The following is a 26,326-nucleotide window of genomic DNA, read 5'->3' on the forward strand; positions in this document are numbered from 1 at the left end:
AGTGGCGCCCAAGAAATAAACTTTGATGCCGGGCGATCGGGTGGATTCGTCGTTTCAGCGGTAGTATGGATATGGTGGACGTCAGCAGGCTCGTGAGTTCGCGGAAGAGATCACATTCGAACTGCCGCCTGCGATCGGTCGTAACAACGCTGGGGCATCCGATACGTGATATCCAGCCACTGACAAACGCGGAAGCCACTGTAAGGGTCTTTATGTGAGTGAGAGGAAATGCTTCAGGCAGTGATTATGTAGCTAGCACTTCGGGATGGTGGGAGCGGGCCAACGGTGTCGATGTGAATGTGATCGAACCGGGCTTCAGGTGGACGAAAGGAGTGAAGGACGAAGGAGTGGCGACTTCGTGTGTCGTGTCATCTTGGAGCATTGACAGTGAAGGCATTCGCGAGCCCAGCGGCGCACGTCAGAGTTCACACTCAGCCACACAAAGCGGGAAGTAATTAGACACTGGGTGGCACGAACTCCGGGAAGACTTGGGCCGTGTAGCTTGTCCAGTACCTCATGGTGGAGTCAGAATAGAACTAATGGACGTATTCGACCCCTTGGCACGCCGCAAATGATAGTGCCTCAAGAAAATGGAAGGGGCACATCGGACAGCGCTAATGGCGTAGCAGAGAACCGGAGGTCCCGAAGTTAGACGTCTGAACGCTGCGCGGTTGCAATTTCTTCGAAGTCTACTGTGGCCGTGTTTATTGCGTCGATACGGCAGAAGGCATCTGCGACTGCGTTGACTGGGCCTTCAATGTATCGTATATCCACAGTGAACTCGGAGATGAAATTGAGATGTCGTATCTCCCGTGCGGTGTAATGTTGTGATTACCGCGAAAAGCGAACGTCAAAAGCTTTTTAACCATGAGGACGCGAAAACCTCGTTCCTTCCAGTAAGGTGTCGGAAATGCCGAACGCCAGAGTATACCGAAAGCAGCTCGCGACCGAACGTGCTGTAGTGCGTTTCTGCAGGTTTCAGCTTCTGGGAGAAAAACCAGAGTGAGCACCAGAAGTTGCGCTGGAACTGTTATAAAATGACGCTGACAGCCGCACTAGATGCACCGGTGATAAGAGCCATTGGTGCAACATGCAGAGGATGCATCAGCAGGGTGACATCTTACAATGCGTTTTTGGCAGCTTAAAAGTACTCTTCGGCGTCGGATGTCCAGAGCAGTGGAGCGAGCAGAGCTTTAGTGGTCTGCAGAAGCTCGGTCAAAATTTTGATGAGGCTTAAGTTTGTCTTTAAGAGTTGAACGGGATAGCATTCAAAGATCCCTAACTTCTCACGCTTCCTGGCAACTGCAGCTCGTGTAACCGTAATGTTTACCTGAAAACACTCGCGGCGAACGCTATGCACGAAGGCGAACTTTTCTTGCGTGGGCCGCGAATGCGACCGCCAACTGGATGGCGTTGTTGTGATGAACCGAACTCGGCGCGCCGCTCTATGAATGGCAGAAACGCTGAAAAAGGGGTTTATGTTTGAGTTTCCGCGTAACAAAATTATGTTTTCTCGTATATTCAAATTACAATCCGACGCTATCACGTCTGCATACATAGGTTGTGTGTAAGTCGGACCTTACGATTTTTTTGACACATTTTTACTTTCAGAAATTCAATTTGTTCACTAACGTCTTTGCGCTACGCAGTGGGCCTGCGTGGTTGGGTACGTGCGGTTCGGAATGACTTAATCGCTCAAAGACGGTCGATGCTGGACGCAGGTCACTATTGCCGGATTTTCTGCGACACTGGGCCCTTAACGCTATCGCGCTTAAAACGCATTAGCGGCGCGGGTGTGTCGTGCCTCGTGCTTCGGGCTGCGAGATTAGACGAAAAATAGAAGAGGAATAAAAAGAGAGCTTCTTCAGCTTTTTTTTTTTCTTTTAATCTCGCATTTCGCAGCACGAGGCAAGAGACACACGTGCTGTAACGCACCATATATCAAAGGCGGCCGAGGAAGATGACGATGGCTACTAGAGTGCTTAATAAGCTCTCGTGGAAGAAACTCCCAGCCACAACCGACACAGGATAGGTGACTCGCGTCTGTTCAGTCCGGGCGGGGGTCCGAGTTGCAGCAAAGGGCTTAGTCTGTGCAGTCTGTTGTGCCTTATACTTATGTGTGATATTCTACTAGGTAACGAGAGTGTGCGTGCCAGATGGTGAAGGTACCTCGCAGTGTCTCTCCTGTAGAGTGGAGTCGGGACGCAGTGGTCTCCTTTATGTGATCTCCGAGCAGCCTTCAATGCATCATCATTTTCAGTGATCTGCTCTCAAAATGGTCACGCAACCACGGATATAAGTCTCGTGGTGTTTTTCATTCAAGTGGGGGTGAAATTGCACAATTTCCCACGTCGACTGCTTGTGAGTTCTATGGCGGAAGAAAGACTGCATACATTGTAATGTCGGCTTCGGGTCGCAGCGGCCCCTTATCCTAGACTGCAAATCGGCTATTTACGTGAAAAAAACTTGCGCTGTACAGGTGATATTCTGAGAAAATATGAAAAAGCTCATCCTTGGATGAGCTTATAAACGATTTTTTCCAAATCACATTCTAGTATAGTTTATTATTATTTTTCTTCACTTACGGAAACAACATTCAACTCTGTATTTTCTATTTTGCGTCTATCTTTAATTTGTACTAACTCCTGCAGTGTTTTGCTGTGCAAGATAGCGATACTTGCGAACTAGTAGTAGGTATTGTCGGGATTTTCAGTGTGGGGAGATGAAAGATCGCTTTCCGCACGGCCGTGCTGCAAGCAGTAGCCGCCGGAGAAGAACGCCCCCCTCCCTCGCCTCAGCCCCGCGCTTCGCGCGCGACAGAAGAAGGCTTGCTTCCCGCACGCCTTCCTCGCTCGCACACGCGAGACTGAGCCGCGTTCGCCGGCTCACCGCCGCACGCTTTCATTCGCACATACAGCAAACGGTGCGCGGCGACAATTTCATCGCCGTTGCACTTTATATGGAACCTCACGGCGACGGCACAAATGCGCCTGCAGTGCCCATATAATTGCTATCGCAATAAAACGCTATTTTTATCATCATCAATAGTCGTCGTCATCGCAGTAGTAGTAGTAGTAGTAGTGGTAGTAGTAGTAGTAGTGGTAGTGGTAGCAGCAGTAGTAGTAGTGGTAGTAGCAGTAGTAGTAGTAGTAGTAGTAGTAGTAGTAGTAGCGGTAGTAGTAGTAGTAGTAGTAGTAGTAGTAGTAGCAGTAGTAGCAGTAGTAGCAGTAGCAGTAGTAGTAGTAGCAGTAGCAGTAGCAGTAGTAGTAGTAGTAGTAGTAGTAGTAGTAGTCGTAGTTGCAGTTGCAGTTGCAGTTGTTGTTGTTGTTGTTGTTGTTGTTGTTTTAAGAAGGGGGGATTTTCAGAGAGTTCTTAATTTAAAGAAACAGTGAGCGCAGCACGGACAACACGAGGATACGGGATGAAAGATAAGTGGGCGTCCTTCTACGTACACGTCTTCCAATCGATTCAAGCTCAAGCACTGAGAATATGCCTTGGCATTCAGATATTTGCATCTTTAGCAGCGACTGTCCTCATCGTGCGTGATCACCCAATCACAACATATATTCACGTCGATGCCTTAAGAATGCACAGCAGGCATTTCGCCCGGATTCCATCGCACCCCCTCGCCTCACTTCCTGCTTCTAAGCCACACTCTGCCTTCAGTGATATTATTGCTTCACATCGTTCAGTGCTTCCCTCGAGCTTAACGCCTACGCAGCAAGATCACCATTATCGTTGCGGTGCCTAAATTCCTTCGAAGCACTCCTAACTATTCCTAGAATTCAAAAGAAAACACAATCGTCATTTTTAGCCGTACAACAAGTCACGCTATACTGCTCCTGCATGAGAAACACAACGGACGCCTTCACATTCACACGGAAGGTTCAGCTTTTTCTGCAAGCTCATCAGAAGCAGTTGTAATTCCCGCGATGTCCGTCACCATAAAATTAAAGACATCGCATTTTACATCATCGACGGCTGCAGAACTCGACGCCCTTCGTGCTGCTCTAGAATTCGTAATTGAAGAACCGTCACAGATATCCTCAATCTTCGACTCCAAGGTCGCTCTATAGTGCATTATGTCGCCAATTCACCATGGACCGAAAGAACAATTAGCCGCTGACATAAGACTTCTTCATCACCACGCAATAGAGAAAAAGCACAACATAGTTATCAGTGCACATGATACTGGTCCATTTCACCATGGACCGAAAGAACAATTAGCCGCTGACATAAGACTTCTTCATCACCACGCAATAGAGAAAAAGCACAACATAGTTATCAGTGCACATGATACTGGGCCATTGCGGTATCTGCGAAAACGATCGTGCAGATGAGGCTGCCCGATCTGTTCATCTTGGCCTCCCCTGTTAGCTAGACTGTTATCCAAAACAGACGCAGCTACAGGGCTTCGTTCGCTCGCACGTGAACTTACACTTGCACAATGGAACTCGACGGAATTTACCAACGCTCGCCTCCGCAACTTTGATCCGAATCTACGGTTACGTCTTCTGTCAGAACTATCTAGAGCTGAGGAGGCGCTTCTGTGCTGCTTGCGACTTGGCATGGCCTTCACGAATGCTTACTCATTTTGGATCCGAATGGCCAATAGCCCTACATGCGATAACTTTAGGTGCGAGGAAACAATCACCCACCTTCTGTGTGAGTGTCCCCGCTTCAGTGCGCCCAGGAAAGAATTTTCAAGAGTGTTAGATAGTATTGGAAAACGCCCTTTGTCCGAGAAAAGGGTCCTGTGACGCTGGTCGAGATGGTGCTCAGTACAGAAGGCTTAGAAAGCGTTGTTGCGCTTCTTGCGGACAATTGGTCTTAGAGACAGACTTTAAGCAGCGCCGTATTCTCCTTTCCTTTTCCCCTTTATTTTTTGCTCTTCTTTCCTTTTTTGGTAATATCTATTTTCTATTATCTTTTATACCGTTTACCCCCTGTCCCCAGCACAGGGTAGACAACGGTCTGAGAATTGGCTAACCTCCCTGTCCTTCCGTCTTTTCCTGCTTTCTCCTAAAAGGCTCATGTTAAAAAAAAACGAGATAGAAAATAGTTTTGCATGACTTAGTTTTCCTTCATAGATTAGTAAGCCTACACGCGACTATTTTGCTATTATGATGTTCATGGCGCTCGTGATTTCCGAGTCCAGTTTACCTTCCGTATTCATTACTGATGGCGGATGCCCTCAGATTTTTTCTTTTGACCTGAAAAGTTATTCAGTTCGGTCATCATACAGGTCAGCTTGCTAAAGTCCCATGTAACGAAAACACGCCATACTATTATAGCTTATATTTTTGCAACCGTACTAACCACGCGCCTTACTTTGGTATCGTTGTGTTGAGAAAAGGAGCCATTACTCGATCATGCATGCGTCACGTGCGCAGATGGCGCCGTCGCCAGGCCATGCACGACTCAAGCGGAGCTAGATTTTGCCTCTCGTTCGGCATTGAGAGAGGCATGGCTCGGCAGTACGTTTGTGGATCAGAGAGGGAGTGGTTGCGTATAAGAGAGCTCACTCAGCCATCTTAATATCATCATGTGTGTACAATCCATTAAATTCAAACCTGTGCTCATCAGAAGTTATAAGGTCTACCAGTGCACATTTTATAGAGAAAGTTCACGCTTGCTCGGCTATGGTGCCCACGCGTTCGACACGTATATACGGTCCAGAAATGACATGAAGAGACTCGGGAAGCAAGACTTAGTGACACCCAACCCCTTTGGTCACCGCTGAACGTGTCCTTCCCCACAGGGAGTGCAAACGTGGGAGGCTGAGGCAAGCGCAGGAGCCCCAAGTATCTATGCGTGCGGCGAGTTCGATCGGCGCAAGTCAGTCTCGGGCGCCACTGGTAGGACGGTCACTTCTTCGCCCTAGTCCCCAAGTACCCTCTGCAAAACAAATGAGCCCTATACGAATAGGGAGCGAACATGATTGCAAAATTATTTAAGACCCCCACTAGCTGGTAACATAAGTTAAACACGTAAGTGTTCTAATGCGTGAATAAATGCAACTTGTGAATCTATTTACGCTCTAGTGCCACACAACCTTTGGATCACGCTGAAGTTGTTTCACGCACCCCACTACGGCCGCATTCCTGATACAGGCCACCAAATGTTTTTTTTTTCCTTCTTTTTCGCTTTCTGCGCCCGGTGCTGGCTTTATAAGAGCCTTGGCGTATCTAACTAAACAACGTTTCCTGAAAGTAGTGTGGTAGAGAGCAAATCGCAGCAGTTACTGTACGTTGTGTTCTTTCACCCATATATATAGGCCACACAAACAGTGTACTATCTGGCGGCGTAGTAGTACGTAGTTCTGTATTTCATTACATCTGCTTTTTCCCTCCAGTGCTATATTAACAAATGTTCCTCCGCGCGCAAGTTGATGGAGACAAATATATAGTGACACACACAAGTACCAGCACTGTTCATTGGTAAGTGTCTAGAAAAACGTCTCATTAGTCTATAAATGTAGTGTATTTTTTTTACATGAGTAATACCGCAGTGAATATTAATGTTCCTCTGGAAAAATCTCCTGAGCAAGAGGTGTCATCGTTCTTACCACTCTATTTTGACCCTAGACAGAACCTGAGGAACTTTCATGTTGAGCGCATGTGGACGGTTTCCGTTTTAATTCGCCTATGACGCAGTGTCGCTAAACAATGTTCAAGTAACTCCTTTGCCACTGTTCTCTCTTATATCGCCGCGGTAAAGGTTACGTACTTCCTGCGAATGCGCCGGTCCATGGTGCGTGAAACCTTGATGAACACGAAAGACAACCGTATTCGCAGTATGCGTGCAAGGGATGAGGACTTTCTTTTCACTGGCTCCGACATCAAGGCGACAACCCAATTCATTCCTCTTTTGGCCCATCGGCTGGGCCCGAATCTGTTGTTAGCCCAGCCGCTGCTTTCGCTACTGGTGCGTGTTCCTGGAAGCGGTAGCTCAAGAGGTCTCCCGTACGGTACAAGACACCGTGCCCTTTACACCAGGGATCATGGTACAGTGCTAGTCTGAAACGAAGGAGCTACGTAAGGGGCCCTGTTTTTGTTGTCCCAGTGCTTATTTCCTCTTTGATGTAGCTCTATATTGATAGAAGCTTCTTTTCCATGCCTGGTCTGTCGACCTCCTCCCTTATAACTGCCGCAGCTGGGTGGGAAAGGGGCAGAGAGAGGGGGAGGGGGCGAACACATTACAGAAGTCAAGGAAGCTATTGTGCTCTCGGCTCCCTCGCTATAGTCGTGGCCTCCACGGCCTGTTTCTCTCTCTATTTGTAATTCCTTTTCATCAATTCCACCTCCCCCTCCTCCTAGTGTAGGGTAACAAATCGATTTTTTTTGTTCTGCTTAATCTCCCTGCTGTCCCTTTCTCTCACCCGTGCCTTCCCCGTGTTCGCCACCTGCAGTGCATGGTAGGTAACTGGAAACTCATCTAGTTAATATTCATTCCATCGCTCTCTCATTCTCTCTCGTAATCCACTTTACCAGCCGGCCACTTCGCCGCGATCTCTTCTCCCACGCAAGCGCGCCTCTAGGCTACTTGATATTTTTTTTAATTTAGACCGAATGGCAATGATGAAATTCATTATAGAGTAATGGCACGTGTTTCATTCAGCACCGTTTTCCGGTATAAGTCGTTCCGTAGTACAGTTGTTTCTAGCTGTCGACTACGCTTTGAATAATCGAATGTTATATAACGTCGCTCCAACCTTAATAGCAGTCTTGCTACAGCCATGAGTAGCGTATCTTGAGCAGTCGAAGATTTGAGAATATATATATATATATATATATATATATATATATATATATATATATATATATATATATATATATATATATATATATATATCAGTGGTGTAGCCAGAAATTTCGTTCGGGGAGGGGGCTCTCACGTTGCAGCTCGGCCTCCGCCTTATGGAATTCGTCGAGGGATCAATTACGTGAATAATTGCTATTGCGAAAGATGCCGCAAACGAATTCTTGAACGCTACGCACTCTCAAGACAAGGAAAATACGTATTCTTTCATAAAAGAATACACTCGTATGTTCCAAAAATTGTGTTCGAAATGACTGATATCAATTCTTCCATGTTTTGCCTATTCAATAGGTAAAGTAAATATCACACGAACTTTAGAACTATATCAGCTCGAAACAAGCAAAGCAGTGCATGCAACTGATATAAAAAATGTAAAGGCCATGAAATCAAAAATTTTAGGACAAATAGTTTAATGAAATTCTATCAGCCAAGAACATTGTTTACATTTTTGTACATATACCACGGCCAGGGAAAAATCTGAATGACTCTGTCATTTGTCCCAATGTATTGCTCAGGAGCAGCTATCATCGGTCGTGTACTGTGAGCAAATGCACCGAAATTATAGCCGCAACAGAGAGCACGTATAAAAAGCAGGAGTTCTGCAAAATATACGAGGGCGAGTCGAATGAAAGTGAGCCGATGCGAATATATGGCTAACGGGGTACTTTATTTAAAAGTAGTCTCTATGAGCCTTGAGACATTTGTCCCACTGGCTAACGAGTCGCATGATTCCTGTCTCATAAAACTCCTTGGGTTGCTGCTTCAAAAGATCTGTAGCTTCACGTTATCGTCCGACACGAATCTGGTTCCCTTGAGATGTTTTTTTCAATCGCACCAAAATGAGGAAGTCGCAAGGCGACAGATCTGTACTGTATGGCGGATGTTGCAGCGTTTCCTACTTGGACTTTGCCAGTTTTGTATTAACCACATAAGCGACGTGGGCACGGGCATTGTCGTGGAGCAAGATGACACCATTCGTCATTTTTCCACGTCGTTTGTTCTTGACTGCGACAAGGAGCCGATCCGGCGTCTCACAATCACGGAAACGATTGATAGTCTCTCCAGGTTTAGCAAATTCTATCAGTAATGGCCTCTGACGATCGAAAAAAAAAGTCCACAACACCATTCCGACGGAAATGACGGCCTTAAATTTGCTTTTTTGGGGGGATGGTGAATTCGAATGTTTCCACTGTAAGCTCTGCCTTCGTGTTTCAGGCTGTATAGTGGCACCATCATTCGTTCCCAGTCACAATTGCAGGCAAGAAGTCGTCACCCTCACTGTGATACCGGATTAGATGATCGAGTCAAGGCAGCGCCGAACTTCTTCGTCTTCTGGCTGCGAGTTAAAATCTTGGGCATCCATTGTGCACACAAGAGCCGGTAACCGATATGTTGCTGAATTATGGCGTGAACCGAACCGTGACTGATGTTCACACGCTCTGCCAGTTCGTCGATGCTTATCCTCCGTTACTGTCTAATCAGCTCATCAACCTTTGCAATTGTGTTGCGGGTGATTGCACGGTGGCTTTGGCCCGGTCTCGGATCATCTTTGCGTCTTTCACGTCCTTCTTTGAACCATTTGCTCCAACGCTTCACAGTGGCCAACGAAATACAATGTTCAACGTACACGGCGGCCATATGGCGACTTATCTCTTTTTAGAAAACACCTTCAGCTGTCAAAAACCTCACGACACCACTCTATTCAACTTTTGGAGTGTCCATTATGTCACGCAACCATGTTCAACCTAGTGTGTGAGAGCATTAAAGAACCTTTATCCTAACACCTGCGTGTCACTTTTGTAAATGAGAGATACCTGTGTGCTACGCGCATGCTTCTCAGATATTGAACAGAACCATCATTGCGCGGGGTTGGTTGGCTCACTTTTATCTGACTCGCCTTCGTACATTAGAAATGCGAAGATACAATGAAATGTAGAAATGCGAAGATACAGCTTGACAAAGGGCAAAAAGGTGTCACAGGAAACAAAGGTCACTGCACGTATAGACAAAACCTCGCAATATTTAAATATACGTATGTCTCCAATAAATTTACGTATCTAAGAAAAACTCACGGTATAAAATGCGTCAAACAAGTCAAACAAACATGTTGCGCAATCACAGATTTCCAGATAACAATCCTAATGCCCGCCCCTCCTCCTTTCACTCCCCCCGATGTATTGCGTGCGATCGCGTGCGACGGAAGGCGGCGCCCTACCTCTCCGCTTTTCTCCCATGCGACCCCCTCCACATCCCTTCACTCGCACATACAGCATGCGGCGCGCGGTCCCGATGTTATCGCCCTTCATTGAACTTTATACTGAACATGAGGGCGACGGCGACGGCAGGATTGCGCCTGGAGTGTCCATGTAATTGCTATCGTAATAATAGAGAGTTTTAGAATAGGGGCCCCAAACGTTTTGGGACTCCAAAGAAATAGCGTCGAAGCCACTGCGGATGCGCGAGACGCAAACTGCGTTTGGGTTTTGCGTTGGGAACGCTATTTCACAGATTTAGCGGGAGCCCAAATAGCGGCCCCCAAAGCTTTGCGTCAGCAAACATGGCGGCACCCATAGAAGCGACAGCTCTAACCTAGCACCAAACTGGGTTCGATTCGTGGTAACATATGAAGTTCGGAAGCTGGGAGAAGTGACTGCGGTTATCGCTTTCTCTCAACTAGCGTGTGGTATGAAGATTGATTCATTAGCCGCCGCTGGTTCCGAATTCGATTGTGGATTTTATGGCTCGTAGGCCTAACACGGCTAAGCTTGGCTGGTGAAGGTACGAAAGTTGGTTTGCTCAAAACTAAGCGCAACGAATTCTTTGCTGCTTAAAGAATAACATCTAAACTGTAATTAAACGCGAAAAAACGAAAGTGAAAAATACTATTCCCATCATAAAATGGTGTATTTTATTTAATTATTTCTGATAGCTTTTCTTTGACGCCGTAGTGGCGCTGTCAGCGCAAGACGCTATCCGCAAACGCAAAGCCCTATTCTAAATCGCTTCACTCCTGCGTGCTCCAACGCTAACACCCGCAAAGCTCTTTGGGGCCCCAAACTATTGGGGCGCGTATTCTAAAACTCTCTAATATAATAAGAATATCCGGCAGCTGAAGCGTCCCGTGGACATTACTTTCCGCAAAAGAAGTAACAAAATCGAACTTTTACCATGCGACAATTCGCTGCGCCGCAACAATGTATTTTTCTTTTTTCTTTTGTGCATGGGGTAGGGGCATCGAAATGAAAAAAAAAACGCAAAGGAAAGCATGCTGGCCACAATCGAATGCCTGCTTTGGGCACCTACTACGGCTACCGAAGGAATATCGAAGAAAACGTGAGACGCTTGGCCCACAGAGAATCATACGCATAGTATTCGGTATCCTACGCCGGCGAGACAAGACTTGCCGGAGAGGTAGCGCTCAAGAGAACGCGTTGCAATACGTCGAGTGCCCACAGTGATGGCGGCGGTTTATTTTATTCGTCTGCTATCCAGAAAGCATCCAAAACTCTGCCAGGCGAAAATCCACTCGGCCAGAGAAATACGAGAAAAACGCTTGCGTTCTGCCTGGCTCTGGCAACCCACGGTTAGTGAGAACAAGAAAATTGAAGAGGATCAATGTGTCCTCGAGAATAAAAGTCAAAGTATAAAAATAAATAAGAACGTAGTTACCTTCGCTGGCTTTAATGTCTTGACGTGGATGCTTTTGCGCAAGTGAAATTTTGATATTCTATTCTGTGACATGAGGGCAGAAATGAACTAATAAAACGCTTCATCTCATCGGACCTCGCTGCGTGCTTTGTCAACTTGTCTGATAGTGTGTTGATTTCGCTAGTGTATTTGTATGGTACGATGTACGACTTTAGAAAGGTCGATGCACCTTTGGCGTCAAATGTTTATAACAACATTAAGCCCACAAAGCTATGGAATTCAGAATCTAAAGGACGACTTTAGAAATTTCAATGCACCTTTCACATCAGAAGTTTATGAGAACTTCATAACCATAAAGTTTTGGAATTGAAATCCATTCCCTCCGTAGATTCCGCGGAATCCGCGAGATGCCGCGACGAGTCCGCTCGCTATCAAAACGCCCTTGAAGCTCGGATTGGGCTCTTTGCGTTATGGGACTCGCAGTGCATGGGTGTTGCCGTGTAATCCAGCCCGGTTTCGCTTTTGATGTCTTTTCGAGCCTCAAGATGACATTCTAGACAAAATCCAGAATGATTGCAGGCGCCGGGGGTTGTTTTGGTCGGCGATGCAGGGACAGCGCGAAAAAAATTCGGGGGGGGGGGAGGGGGCTGAAGCCCCATAAGCCCTCTTTCCTAGCTACGCCCCTGATATATATATATATATATATATATATATATATATATATATATATATATATATATATATATATATATATATATATATATATAGATATATATATATATATATATATATATATATATATATATATATATATATACAGTAAAAGCTCGTTAATTCGAACCGCAAGGGGAAGCCGCCTCAGTTCGAATTAACGAAAGTTCGAACTAACGGAAGTGAAGGAGAGCTACAGTACACTGCGATTTGGAAGCAGTAGGGCATGTCAGAAATTTGGCGAGTAAAAAAGTGATGGCGTGTGCCGCGGGCACACGCCATCTTCGAGTCGAAGCTCTGGGTCCGACTGTGCCACACCACCGATGTCCAATGAAACGAACGTTAGCCGAGGCTTAACACGATCACAATGAATCACGACGGCCGATGCCTCTAATCTGAAAACAGAGGTGCACAACCAATGAAGACTGCCGAGACAAAGACGCTGAACATGTGAAGGTGGCGAAGGCCCTGATTCGTTGGTTCTTGATTGCAAGCGCAGCTGTGACGTACTTGATTCGCTGTGTTTTGGCGCTTGCCGTGCCATCTCCGCACAGCATTAGCAGCTGTACAAGATTTGCGAAGCCTCCGAGATTCGCAGCGGGCAAGAAGTCTCGGAGGTTGCGTAGAACGGAGAGGCGGCAGCCGCCGCTGCCTTCTGGCTGACCCCGCGTCGGTTAGATTTTTTTCCGATTTTGCCTTCTGTCGCCGTTCTCTCCGTTTCGGAGGCAATACAGCCTTGTGTGTAGGCAGTAGGCGCGTTTCTCTGGCCGTGTGCCAGGCGAGCGTAGTTCGAATTATCCGTGAGGGAACCTTCTTGTGTTCGAATTAACGGACTTCTTTATACATAGACATCTGTGGAGCTTGGCCGGACCAAATCGTACAGTTCGAATTATCCATAAATTCGAATTATTGAAGTTCGAATTAACGAGCTTTCACTGTATATATATATATATATATATATATATATATATATATATATATATATATATATATATATATATATATATATCTTAGGATGTATGAAATACGAATTGTTTTAAAACTTAAGTTGCCTGAGTTTTGTTTCCAATGGCGTGGTGGTGACTTGTCATCCATGCCATCTATATATATATATATATATATATATATATATATATATATATATATATAGGTAGCGTTCGGCTGCGGAGTTCCAGGATGTCGAAGGGAAACCCAGCTCCACCAAATGCAACGGGGGCGTTCGCCTAGCAGAACGGTCACTAGTTATAGGTTGTAGCGCTAGGCTTAAACAGGTCGGCGCTATATCGTAACGGGGAAGCGAGCACTTCACGTCGTCTTCTCATGCACCAGCACCCAGCACCATGCCCACTGCCCAGTGCCTTCAGTACAATATATATATATATATATATATGTATATATATATATATATATATATATATATATATATATATATATATATATATATATATATATATATATATATATATATATATATATATATATATATATATATAATGCAAACTAATAAGCTAGTACGCACTGCATTCTTTTCCTGACTGCGGCACAAAGTGTGAACTACGTAATATTAATATATTAAAACGGCATGATGACAAGTCATCACCACGCCAGTGGAAACAATAATCAGGCAACTGAAGTTTTAAAACAATTCCTATTTCATATCTCCTAGCATATTACATTCAGAGAGAGAGAGAGAAAGAAATGTTTATTGTACGAAACAGTGTCCCGAGCGAGGACGGGTATCACCCTAAGGTGGGAAGGCTCCTTAGTCCAGGAACCCTCTGGCTTCGACTGCCCTCTTGGCCCTGGCGACGAGTTTTCGTTGGCCTTCCAGGTCCCCGAGGGTTAGCTTGGCCTCCCACGTTTCGAATAGGTCGTTTGATTCTATTGCTCGTTTTGCGTGCGTCTCTGGTTGCATTTCGCTGCCTTCCTGCAACGGGCATTCCAGGAGCAAGTGTGCCAGAGTGTCGGGTACGTTGCAGAGTGGGCAGAGGTATCCGTAGAGCGTCGGGTAGAGGCGATGCATTATCATTCCGTGCGTGTACGTACTACTTTGCAGGCGTCTGAGGATCAGGCTTTCTTCTCTGTCGAGTTTAGGGATGCGGTGGAGGGTACACTCGACGCTCTAGCCTGTAATGTTGCAATATGGCCGAATAGTTGGTGGGTACGGCCTCTGCCTCTTCTGTCACGGGTCCGAGAGCGTGTGGGGAGAGGGGAGCCCGGCTGACGTGCTCGCGGGCAGCGGCGTGGGCCGCTTCATTCCCCTTTAGTCCCTCGTGTCCGGGTACCCACGTTACGCAGGTGTACGGGAGCGGAGTGCTTCGTCTTTTTAGTATCTTGAGTGCATCGGCCGAGATGCGGCCCCTCAAGAAGTTTCTGCAGGCGGCCTGAGAGTCGGTGAATATAACCGCTGCGTCTGTGCATATGGTGGTGGCGAGAGCGATTGCCGAATCTTCAGCCGTTTCCGGGTTGCGTGCCTTGATGGTTGCCGATGCTAGCTCGGAGCCTTGGGAGTCTACGACGCTGAGAGCGTACGGGTTTCGATGCGGATACTTGGCCGCGTCGGTGTAGCGGGCATTCGGGAGCAAAATGAAAAGAAAGAAATAAAGAAAAATAATCAGACGGCAATGGGCGATGGGGTTACGCAATGCGTAAGCAATGAACACACAATAATTCAATGGAACAAGTAATTGCGCGCACGCAATTCCTTAATTAACTGTATCGGCACGAAGATAGCTAAACCATGCGATATGTAGGCGCTTTACTACAGAAATTCGTACTTTAGCCCCAGTAGCAAAACTTTATCATAATTAACCCCGAGCATTCCACTATGACTCTGCCATGTCCAAGTATATGTACACAAGCTCACTTTTTATTTACAAATTCCTAATGTGAGCGGTGTTGGAAAATAACTAAAAAAAAGCTTGAACACTAATTTCTCCCACTCCTTCTTATATATATGCAATTTCGCTTCCAAAAAGGACTGTTAAGGTTATCGCACTTCTCGGCTGGACGCCCCCGCGTACAGTTCAGCGCACTTTTACGCAGCCTTGTGGTTGTAAGGATGCCAGAAGAGAATTACACCACCGAATATTTAAAGATGCAGCGATAACGATTCCCTACAGTTACCGCAGAACTCGACTGTTTCACTGTCGGCGTCAGGAGTTGGCTTTCTACCCACGCAGTTTACAGAAATGAAAAACAGAACCCCAAATATTCCACTCGGTTCACTTCCTTTACGCGATCTCAGTAAAATAAGTCATGCGTGTGAGCAACGTGCGGCTCTTTTCCTCCGTCGACACCACATTTTCCAGCACTTTGTTCCTTTTTTTTTCTTTTTCGTAATATTACAGCGCTTTTATATTCAGGAGTGGTACTCAAAGGCAAATATTTTCTGAGCTCCAAATTGTTTCTCTTTCTGGCTCAATTATTGTGCGCCTGCTTCTGTTTTGTTTACGTTAAACAAAACAGCTATGTCGAAATGAATGCATCTGCTCACTTTAACAATATTTGGAAAACAGCCTTGATCAAACAGACGAAGAACCATCCTTTCATCCTTTTTCTGGCGTGTCTGCGTAATTGCGCCGTGTTTCAGCTGCGCATTTTTTGCAGTATCCACAAACAGGGTGTTTGCAACTTATCCTTAGAAGCTGGCCAGTTTACATCCTCCGCCTGATTTAGTCAGTTTTTTTTTTCTCTCTCTTCGTCTCCCTCTCTTTATGTGCGGTTGGGCGTGCGTGAATGCATGCGGGAGTGCGTGCGCGTGTGCGTGTGCGTGGGATTTAGAAGATGTTTATCCTGCACTGTTTTATCCGTGTTGCCATGTTTGCCCCAATAGCCCAGACGCCCAGTGACTGCTTCTTCATTAGTACAAGTACATATTGCGGCTCGAATCTAGACCACGCAGGCGAGATTTAAAAATGCAATGGCATTTCAAGCGATGATCCACAAATAGCAAACGAACGTAAAATCCCACTATGCGAACAGAATACTTCAAGGAATACTTCAAACCAGTACTTCAAGCAACACTTCAAAGTGTGAATAAATAAATAAAACAAAACGCAGGTACCAAGCATGTAACGTAACATGCATGAAACGCAACACGTCTGCGTCGAGAGGCGCAGTCGCCGCGTCTCAATGACACCGTCTCAAAATGCTAGCTATCACGAGGAAAGAATGCGACAACGCGCCCTTCACCATCTTTACTAAAGGCACCAACACCGTGCGGTTGTACTGCACGGTGGTACCACCGGTACTGTTACCACCGACAGCACCGGTACCACATCTGTACAAGAATGATCAAGTGTGCAATTTGTGACCACATTTACAAAACAACTCGCTGTTCGAACACCGTGCATGTGCAAAATTCTTATGCTTTTCTCAATGCTAATAGTTTGATGATGTATGCACATTGCTTTCACGACAGCAATTGGACGCTCCAGAGGCACCGTTCCCGTCACCGTTGTCGCAGCTGTCGCACATGCATGACCCGCGCGTAGAATGTTCGAAGGCCTCCAGAGACGCACATTGCGTTTCACTGCGAAAGCAACAAAGGCAAGTAGACGCACTATCGCGCTCCGCTCAGTCGTTTCCAGGGGAGGCATTCTGTAAGAGTAGACTTAGTGGACATGTCCATTTCGTCTGCTGTTGAAGTTCTGATTGGCTGGACTGGGATGCGCATCCGCGGCAGCGAGGCGCCACAGCCAATCAGCACTTCAGCAGCAGAAGAGATGGACATGTCCACTAGGTGGACTCTTACAGCATACCTCCCCAGGGCAGGGTTCTGGCTTTCACTCAGGGCAAGAGCATGTGCACGCGCACATTACTAGCCAACCACACGGTTAATGTAGTTAGCATGTCTAGCTTTCATCACTTATTTTCTCTCTCTCCAACATCAGGGTTCCTGCTGAGCAGCTCTTTGCATATAACACCATCATGCATTCGCTGGTCTAAGCGCAAAGAAGAGTCAAATTCTAATCCTTTGGGCGCTCGCAAACGCCGGCGATCCTCCTTCGGTCGCATCTCACGCACCATAAAGTAGCGACGCCTGCAACGGCGTAATGTGTTCTTTGTCGGGTTCTCACACCCATGCTCTTGGGACAAAGGAACGACAACACAGTAGTGCAAACAATCACAAGGGCATTTATTGCACCTTTCATAGATCAATGCCTGCTAGCCAAGTGGTTATCCACAAAACATGCCGATGGCCACGCGACAAATCTAGAAGTCCGACTCACCGCGACCGGATAGCGAGCGAATATGTTCGCCCCATGCTGAATCCCAACGCCTGGTCGTTCGCGTGTATGGTCACACGAACGGTGGCGCGTTCGAAGGCGGCCACGTGAGACGGTCTCGCAGAAGCATAGATCGGCGCACGCGCGGCACGGCACATCCGCACTGCTTGCTGTCCCAAACCAAAGAGGAAGCGCCTTGTCTTTCGGCGCCCAAGTAACCCCACCTGTCGGCGGCGTTAGCAGCGCAACATTCGCGCCCTCTCTCGTACTGCGCCTCAACCACTCCGATCGCCAGGCCACGCGGCGAAGCCGGATTACAGGAGACGCGCCGTGCGGGAAAACAACATATCAGGGGACGCGTGAGAGTCGCGCATCCCCACATCTTCGACGCCTTCAGCGCAATGCTAGACCTTACTATAGCCTTCAATGATTTCCCTTTGAGGAGACTTGGTACACACCAGTGGTTTCTATCCTGCAGCTGTACAGGATACTGGGGCCCACCTATAACGTAAAAGTATTCCAATATATCTTTATTTCAATCTCCTGACGTCAAATTTACGTAACCGCCGACGCAAGCATCGGGCAATCAGTCGCAGGATTCTCTAAAGAGACCAATCAAACGCTGTCCTCGTTCATAGGGGGTCACTTTGTTTGCTTGAAAAACGAATAAAATCGCCTACACTGAGCGGCTTGTCTTATCTAATTGGCTAACAAGAGGCGAGGAGCACGTTCGAGTGGAGAGAGATTCGATGGGACCGAGCCACTGCACTGAAAATCGATAACCGGATGAAGAGGGTGGCGCCGGCGTCTGCAATTGGCCCGCTTTCCCTTACTTAGCTTGCGGTGGCTGGTTAGAAAATCACGGCGGCATGCAACGGAAGCTTAAGAATTATGCTAAAAGGGATCCTCAGTAAAGAATGTTTGGCAGAACGAGGTCGTAAACGTGCCGAAAGTGCTCGAACACGTTACACGGCCACGCAAAAAGCTTTATTATGCGCAAATAAACCCATTCTCTCCGGCAGGTACGAGTAGCCAATGCCTGAGCGACCGGCGGCAGGCATCTTTTATTCCTTTCGGAACGGGGCAGCCTGCGGCTGATCAGCAGAGAATTAAGTTTTGTTCGGCATATTAATGCATCTTTAACGCATCCACGTCACTTTGACGCGTAAGCTATTTCGGTTTTGTGATGTTGCGTTTCAGGCAGGTGAAGTGGGCGCAGGCCGAAAACTTTTGACCAATACCCGAGGGCTAATGGCGAAAAGCGTCGCATCAAAAATAACTATTTGCTTTTGTTCGGTCAAATCATGCATAATCAGTGTGTACACGTCATATCAGATGGAGAGCTATCGCGGTTTTCGTGACGTCGCGTGACAGACAGGTGAAGTGGGGGTGGTCCAAAAAAGGAATTTGACCAATCGAGGAGGGTTGATTGCAGAATTGGATTAGAAAAGTTCGGAACAGTTTTACGTTATAACGCCCCTGTTCCTGGGACTCCGATGTTACGTTCTACCAGTCTTGTCAGATACATGCAATACCACCACTCGCGCTCTGGAGAGCATACAATGTCAAGCCCTACGCACGTGTTTAGGGCAGCCTCGGTGCACCTCAACACCAGCATCAATTGCCATCGCGAGAGACCATATGACCCAGACGCATGCAGCTGTAGACTCTCTCATAGCACATATTCGCCATATGTTAAGGATCCCAGACCATCGCTTAGCCGACAGAGAGACCTCAAAAGACTTTTCATGAGTCATTAGCGCTCATCAAGCGCGTATACCATCTGCATATGCACCTGCAGCGAAGTCTTCATCTCTCCTGTGGTGCCTGCGGCATCCTCAAGTGAACCTAGCTATTACTGAAATTACAAAGAAGGCGAATTATCAAGAACACGAAATTATCAGGAAGGCGAAAGAATAGCGATGCTATTACTGCACCAGAGATATCATGAACGCATACATATATAATATACCGAAGGTTCGACCTCGCATACCAGGACACCTGGCGCTTTCGTCGTTCCACCGAAACATATAACAGCCAAATTCAGTGTCACAGATGACGACTTCTACGACGCAAGAACTCGCAGCGCTCCGCTATAAACGACGTCACCGATGAGCCCGCTCAAAAATAGGTCATATTTTGTGACCCAAAGGCAGCTCTTCACAGCCTTAGGTCTACCATACATCACAGAACATACGAGCAGATGATATCCGACATTAAGGAAATCATGCTGCAAAAACAGGTCACAACATAATCTTTCAGTGGACTGCGGCTCACTCTGCCATCGTCGGCAATAACTTTTCTGACAGGGCTACCCGATCTCACCACGACGACACCCAGACGCATCCAATACATTTAGCGAGGACGGACGCTTCCAGGGAACTTCGTCTGCTTGCATGCGAAAATACACAAGGTTTCTGGAATTCTCCAAGTGTCTTCAGTTTCCCGCTCCGTAAGCTGGACCCCTTGCTACGGTTAGAGCTGCCATCTAGCATAACCCGCGGTGAAGCACCGTTGCTGTGCCGCTTGTAACTGGGAGTGGCGTTTACGAACTCTTGCTCCTATCGTATGGGATTGGCCTATAGCCCGGCGTACGACTCCTACAGGTGTGAGGAAACCATCGAGAACCAATTGTGTATCTGTCTTCGCTACGACGTCAAACGCCTGTATCCCCGGACAACCGGCCTGAAAGACCGCTATACTGCTTCTGTATATGCTCCCATGTGCACCCAGTGCTCACTCTCTTCCTTTTTTCCTCTCTCTATTCACGCTTCCCTTAACCGCAGTGTAGGGTAGCATACCGGACGCTCGTCTGGTTGACCTCCCAGCCTTTCCTCGCCCTACTTTCTCTCTTCTTTTCTCCAGTGTTGCCATTTTAGCAACCTTGTAGCTAGATTTAGCTACTTTCCTGTCTATATAGCGACAGGCTTTTTTATTTAGCGACCGGCGAAATTTTTAGTGACGGGATAATAATTGGCGACATTTCTGCGACTTCAATGTTAAGAAAATTACGTTGAAAAAGGCCTTCTAGAATGCGCTTTGTTATTCAGAAGCTACACTCTAAAAAATTTTTGCTCCCTTTGGGCATATATCTGCCACACAACAATAATAGTCATCTGCCTTGCTTGCGTTTCCTTTCTTGAAAACGCCGCGACCATTACTTTACTGTCGGCAATGCTATGTCATGCTGATAACGCGCATGCCATTCGTTACTGGGAAGTACCGGGCTCGCAGCGTTAAAGAAAGGAAATGCGAACACGCCAGATGACGTTTATTGTTGTGTGGCAAAGTACGACTCAAAGGGTGTAAATTTTTCTTAAAGTGTACAGTGCTCACGGAATGAAACGCGTCAATTTAGGGCTAAGTAATGCGCATACTTTCGTTTCAACCGGCTGCAGTTCGTGCCTCATTGACGTAATTCTGGCGTGTACACTTACATCGGAGTCCTCGTCACCTTTGGTGACCACATTCCTAGCGACATGACATGGTGCTCTCGCGTACTTTGCACATATGTAGGGTTCTACTAAATGCTCCGTGTCCCATTTCATTCCATAAGCACTGTACATGTAAGCGGCCAAAATTGCCTGTATACAACGCCTGGGCTTTGCGATTATGATGAAGCAATGGTTCCCCTCACATCGATGGCCGTCACACTGTGCTTCACAGCACGGTAGCCTTCATAGGAATGACAGCGTGCTCCCAAAACAATTTTTTTTAATTCTATACGAAAAACAATTTGAATAGGCCTTAACTCTCCGGATTCTCTACTTTCACTAAATACGTTTGATTGGTGGGCATTTCCAAGAGTTGCACTAAACAAATTTACAAAACCCTATTGCCGCGCGGATGGTTGGACGCGTGCGTCATTTCGACGCGTGTCCAGCATGATCCATCATGAAATCGCGCCGCCGCGTGCTGCTGCTCGGAGTAGAAAGAAAAAACGCCTCGCGCGGTGCGTCCGCCAATAAAAGTTCAGGTAAGTTACGTGACGTTTGGTCACGTGGCGTTTGGTCACGTGGCATTTTAGTTTTTTGGTTTTGCCACCAGATGGCCCTGCTCTCTGAGCATCTCTAAAGCCCCTTAAACTTCGTACGAAGTTAAAGGGGCTTTACACATCTCGACGGAACCTCCTTGGCATTTTTTTTTTCTCGGAAGAACAGGCACGCGCGTCGAAGGAAACACGAGCGACCGCGATGCGCAAGGTACATAGTCGCAGTTTCGCACACCATTCTACAATCTTGCTGTTTGAAATGAAGCTTGATAAATATACTTTGGAAAAAATGTCGCTTTCTAATTAGCCTAGGACTGGTATTACTGTAATATTCTGTAAGGTTAAGGGCACATATTATATGCAGTAAGAAAGACATTTCATGTCGTTGGGAGTTAGGGTGTCTGGCAAACCGGAAAACGCGGCGCGTAAGCACCGCTGAGCGCCTTTTTTTCGTACGGGTGCTCGCATGTCAGCGGCTACGCGGGCGTTTGCCGCGCGTCGGAAAAACGCGTCATGCGGTTCCAGCTTAAGACAGATCGACTGTACAAAGGCGAAGGTATTGGAGCGGCTGGGTTCAATCACGCGAGTCTCATGGCTCTTGGACAAATCTGTACTGCGCGGAGCTTTCAGGCAGACAAAGAAGTGGATGATTAGCATTTAATCGGCAAAAATGTCACGTAACTGTCATAGCCGTGTTAACATGCGACCAACTGGGTGTCGCAGAATTTAGCTCTCCTTTATAGAGCGCCGAGAACTAGAAAATTTGCAGGAATAATGAATATCATTTCATCCGTCATCCGTCAATTTCATCCGTCATCGTCCGTTGTTATGTAAATATATTACCAAAGTAAAAGCCTACTGCACACTTTTGTTGTAGTTATTGTTTATACCTCGCCTGCACGCACCACAGAGAAAAGTGAAACGTATCGATAAATATTTCGCGCCTCGTTAGCTTATATTATAACGTTCCAAAACACATAAAACTTAAAAGTTCGTGCGACAGTCTGCGACATTTTATCTCACTTGAACGACATGCTTCAAAAAATTTTGGCAACACTGCCTTTCTTTATCTATATTTGAACTATGGCAGCTAGAAGCGAAGGTGGGAGTATTGGCGGCAGCTGAGTACCAAGTTTGCCGCGCATTATCTTCAACCTGGAAGTTTCTGTGTGGTTTGATATTTTGTCGAAATATGTCGCCAGCCGCCCACATTGCTTGGCTCGAAAACTGCTGTGATTGGTCGAAGGACGCCGGAGAAGAAAAAAATTTCACTGACAATTACGGTATTCCCTAATGAGAAATTTGAGCGCAGCTCTATACGTGTTTTCATATCGCGATATATTGGCTGGCACGGACAATATGCCTCGTGCGGCACATAACGAACGTAGCGAAGAGTGGCGCGAGTACCTCGCTAACCGGGAGATCGCGAGAGGCAGCGCGTGGGTGACCCGTGGACGCGATTCACAGCAGCCCGCAGACAGACCTCCGCTCATACAGCACTTTGTTTCCATACATACGGCGCTCGCTATTCTGGCGCCATCTCGTAGGCATCGTTGACACACAGCCCGTCTTGCACCGAACTACGCTTTTCACCTCACGCTTTCGCCAAACGCTCCTCCTCCGCTTTCCCCCTCGCGCTGTCTTCGCTATCGCCGTCTTTCATCTCGCGCTGCGCCCCGCGTTCGCTTTCATCCTTCGTTGTGCTCGTTCACTCGGTTACGAGGTACGACGCCGACGCTCGCTGCACGAATGGGAGCCTAAGAGCTGCGCCCTGGAATGCGAACTGAGTACCCTGCGAGTCCAAAACCCACTTTAAAAATGCGAAACTCAGCTCAGTCGTATTTTGGACTTTACTAGGAAGGCTTAGGCAAAATATAGGTGCAGTGGGCTTAATTTTAACAGCTACGAAATTATCTGTGCGGGATTCTGAGAGAGGGCCCTTTAATTAAGGGGAAGCTTTAGCTCGGGTGCTCCTATCTAGATACATGAAAAAGGAGAATTCATTTTTCTCGGCAACCACTGCACCATATTTGACAAGTTTTGTTGCATTTAAAAGAAAAAGCATAAAATCTAGTGACGGTTTGTTTCAAATTTCTTATTAATGTCATCAATTTTTTTATAAAATTGGCAAAAATCGCAAATTCTCAGAAAACGGTACTATCAATTTAAGAACCGCGTAACTCAGCAATGAGAAATGATATCACAATTCTGTGAATTGTATCTGATAGTATATCTACAGCGAAAAAATTGATACGTTACACAACAATCTCAAAAATATCGTAATATGAAATTGCAGCTTTTGCAAAACCCTTCTATACAACGCAACAAATTCACATAAGACTTAAATTGACACATTGAATTTGTTCACTTTAAACGATTTGATGGATACCGTTTACAGAAGCGCGATATCTGTTCTTGATGGAGGCTTTTAATTTGTAAACTTCTGGCTTCTTCTTTTTCACACTATCGAATTTCTGAAAATTCTTTAAACACCATTCAAGCCCTAAATTGAAATTGCGCTTCCAGGAGTTACTAGAACTTAACTTTCTCTCTCAATTGCAACAAATTTCATTTAAATCGGTCCAGGGGTTATCTCAGAAAAGCGTTTTTGCGTTTCACATGTATTTGAATAGGCCGCGTCGGTGTTAGGCCCGAAAAAAAAGCTGTTTTACTGGCCAGTTGACCTTGAGCGAAAACACGTCGACGACACGAAAGGTACAAAAAGGGTACGAACCCTCGACCCCTGATGGGAGTCGAACCCACCACCTTTGATGGTAATTAAGGCGATGTTAATTCAGACAGTTAAGATACAGTTAAGGCACTCGAACTCACGACCATTGGTGGAAGTCGAACCCACGACCTTTGTTGGGAGTCGAACCCATCACCTTTCGTGGTAATTAAGGCAAAGTTAATTAAGGCACAGTTAATTAAGATGGAGTTTATTGAGGCACTTGAACCCACGACGTTGTATGGGACTCGAATCCTCGATCTTTCAAATTAAGAACGATGACTAAGCGAATTAAGAGCATGAGTATGCGAATTAATAGGATGAGTAAGCAAATTCAGAGGTATGATTAAGCGAAGTAGACTAAGTAAATTAAGGTGGATGTGTACGTCACATCTCCGTATTTAATGCATCGGCACTCTGGCTTTCGTCTTCAAGTCCTCTTAGGGATAACATAAGAGACCCTGTGAATGTTCCTTTACATTGTCACGAGACCGAGCGATGTAGACGTACCTCACATGAGCTCCGGCTTTTTCACCTCACAGCGACCATCAACTTATACATTTCCTGGAAGTAACCATCGCCACGACTGCGGGAAGTCATCCGGATCACGAAGAGCTCAACTTTTCAGCAAGTGCTTTCATATCCACCCATAAAACGTCACATTTCGTGCCCGGTTCGCAGGCCGCCGCGTTCACCCTAACGCGGGCTCGACAGCCCGGCATCTCTACCAACTCATCAGGCAGCTATGGAAATAGAAGTGGAGGGGACTGAAATCGCAACAGAAGAATTAAACGAGGCAGGGTGGTACGCCGTCCATAAGAACCCACAGCGAAGTAAACCAAGCCTTACCGAATCCGACGCCATGTCGCGTAAAACTACTAGTTCGGAAGCGTAGACGCCGGCGTTCTGCCCGCGTCGGCAAGCGCCGAAGCCTCCGCACCTGCCAGAAGACGACTACAAAGCGGTACTCCTACCGTGTGACGGACTCAATACAGCCAGCTGGAGCTCAGCGCCAATCACCGACAACGTTATAATAACGGCCGCCCTGGAAGCGGTGACGCAAGTAGAAAATACGATCCGAATCAACACCGGCCAAAATATCATTATTGTCAGCACACCAAGAGAAGGACAACGCCGTAAAGTACAGCCAAATCAAGGAGCTCAAACTGCAAGAGATGATATTCAGCATGACTACGTACATTAGGGCCCCAGAAAACTCGGCCAAAGGAATCATCCATGAGATTCCGGACTACAACACACAAGAAGACATTATTAGAAGTTTGGCGCCTAACACCCCCCGGCTCCTGCATGCCAGGCGCATGGGCAAGACGTCCTCAGTTATCATCGTTTTTCAAGGTAAAGTACCCCACTACATCAAGTACCAAAATACTGCGTACCGATGTCTTCTGTACAAGAAGAAGATCGAAGTGTGCCGAATCTGCCGAAAAATCGGCCACAAAGACGATGTGTGCCCCACCCCGAAGGAAAAATTTTGTATCTGGTGCGGCACGCGAAACCCGTCTACGGACCATGACTGAACTAGTGCGCTCTCCGCAGCGGCAACCATCTCCCCGGCTCAAAGCAATGCAAGATGCGTTTCCAAATCCCCTGCATCATCCGACAGCGAAAATGGCGAAAACTCTCAGTAGAACAACATAACCACCCCAACGACGGCAGGCAAAGTAGATCACAAGAACGTCGATCGACGCAGAACAGCCAAGAAAACAGTGCAAGCTTCTTTTTCTCGGAAAATCGAACAGCAGGAGCTGATCTCGATCTTACCCGAGACTAAGCTAAATTCCGAGCGCCACCTACTCCGGCGGGTCGTCGCGGAACCGGTCGAGCTCCGGGAGACGAACGATACCGACTAACAGCGCTCCCCAGGTGAGCTGGGATAACATGGTCTGTTCTCTCAATGCTCAGTATCCTAAGATGCAGGCTCTCGAGGCAGAACTCCGACAAATGAGGAAGTGGATAGAACAACAGAGAACCTAAATCACTAAGCAGCGGCCAGAAATCACCTAACTACGAAAAAGCACAACAGGAGCACAGTCAGACACTGCGCCCAACCTTACCGTCTACTCCTTCGCACAACACCACAGCACCACTATGTGCACAAAAACGTAAGGCAGAAGAACATACAGACAACTCTTCAGACGCATCCCCAAGATTCGAGAAACTCTAACATATTGGCAC

The 26,326-nt window shown here is 46.8% G+C and overlaps 1 long non-coding RNA gene across 3 annotated transcripts in view; it reads right to left on the reverse strand.

Annotated features, from left to right (window-relative positions):
• Window positions 1–26,326, reverse strand: part of LOC135903160 (uncharacterized) — a 313,803-nt gene that overhangs the window by 115,255 nt on the left and 172,222 nt on the right. Inside the window, exon 5 of one of the 3 annotated variants that reach the window (XR_011511031.1) lies at window positions 14,711–14,729. The exons of the other annotated variants lie outside the window; for them this stretch is intronic. This is a non-coding gene — a long non-coding RNA (uncharacterized lncRNA). Of the gene's footprint in view, window positions 1–14,710; window positions 14,730–26,326 lie in introns of those variants that run through there. 3 annotated transcript variants of the gene reach the window in all.

Source organism: Dermacentor albipictus, chromosome 1 (assembly GCF_038994185.2).
Source record: "Dermacentor albipictus isolate Rhodes 1998 colony chromosome 1, USDA_Dalb.pri_finalv2, whole genome shotgun sequence".
Lineage (NCBI taxonomy): Eukaryota > Metazoa > Arthropoda > Arachnida > Ixodida > Ixodidae > Dermacentor > Dermacentor albipictus.